This window comes from Pristiophorus japonicus, unplaced genomic scaffold (assembly GCF_044704955.1).
Source record: "Pristiophorus japonicus isolate sPriJap1 unplaced genomic scaffold, sPriJap1.hap1 HAP1_SCAFFOLD_233, whole genome shotgun sequence".
Classification (NCBI taxonomy): domain Eukaryota; kingdom Metazoa; phylum Chordata; class Chondrichthyes; family Pristiophoridae; genus Pristiophorus; species Pristiophorus japonicus.
The window spans coordinates 625135-626302 of NW_027252047.1; the positions used below are offsets into that span (position 1 = coordinate 625135).

General features: G+C 42.7%; 1 non-coding gene across 1 annotated transcript; it reads left to right on the plus strand.

The window, feature by feature from the left end:
- The first annotated feature begins 783 nt into the window (after nucleotides 1-783).
- Nucleotides 784-857, plus strand: trnan-auu (transfer RNA asparagine (anticodon AUU)). The gene has a single exon. It is a non-coding gene; the product is annotated as a tRNA-Asn (tRNA).
- The last annotated feature ends 311 nt before the right edge of the window (nucleotides 858-1168 follow it).

Sequence of the window (1168 nt, forward strand, 5' to 3'; positions counted from 1 at the left end):
GAACTCAGATCCCAGAGTGCTCAGCATTACACTATGGAACCAACCATGGTAAAATATTTGAAACAATTCTCAAAAACAACAAAATCATCTCCAACAGTACACTTTGTCTCGGCCTTTTCTCATCCACACCATCAGTTTCCTCTCTTTGCTCTCTGCTAATTATCGATGCAGAGCAATTCACACAGATGCCATCGAGGCTATGGTTTTACAAGTAGCTGTTTCTGTTTCACACTGTTCATCACAGCTTGTACTTCAGTCTTGCCAGGTAAAAAGTGCGTTGGCATTGCAATGTATTCATGTAAAATGCTTGGCATGAAAAGAAAATGCAACGTTTTGTCGAGTTAGTGAGTAGGTGACGAGGTTTGGGGTTGATGTGCGTCGCTTTTAATCTTTGAAATTTCACCAAGCAAAAAAACGTGAATTGAACTGTCCCTGTTAGCATTGTGTTCGCGTTTAATCACAGCAATATCCTCAGTCAGGAGCTGAAAAGGAATTAAAACCTAATACCGGCTTCGGGACAATCAGAATACTTAATCACAGACAAGGCACCGGAAGGCTGGAAGGTAGATCACACCGGTTGTGGGAGAGCTGGTTGGCGGTGACATGGAAGTGTCTGCAGTGTGCGGGACCAGACTGCTTCCACAAATCCACAATGAATGTCCCTCCCTTTATTCGAGAAAAGTACAACTGAGAGTGGACAAGTTCCATCCCGGTCGGAGCAATCTGTAGCTTTAACTGACTGACACCCTGGTTTGGGATGTCTTGCAGTGTCTGTCAGTGTAAGTCTCTGTGGCACAATGGGTTAATGTGTTCGGCTATTAACTGAAAGGTTGGTGGTTCGAGTCCACCCAGGGACGATGCCTTTAACTATTTTTTCCCGAGGATTCGGTGCCACACAGTTCCAGGTTGTCATTGTGCATTTTGGCTGCACGAATATATTCCGCAAACATTACCAGCTGTGCTGTTATCCAGTGAGTTCCCACTCCAATACTTTTATGACCATTCAGTTCAAGTGTAGAGTTTGAGTGTATGCAGAACTGTACAGCGATATCAGAAAATTTAACAAGGCTGAGGGACATTGTGTTTTGTTAATATTGAACCACGAATGTGAATAAATCCATTTTTTCTAATAGTTAATTGAACAAGTTTTCAAAATATTTCCACCCAG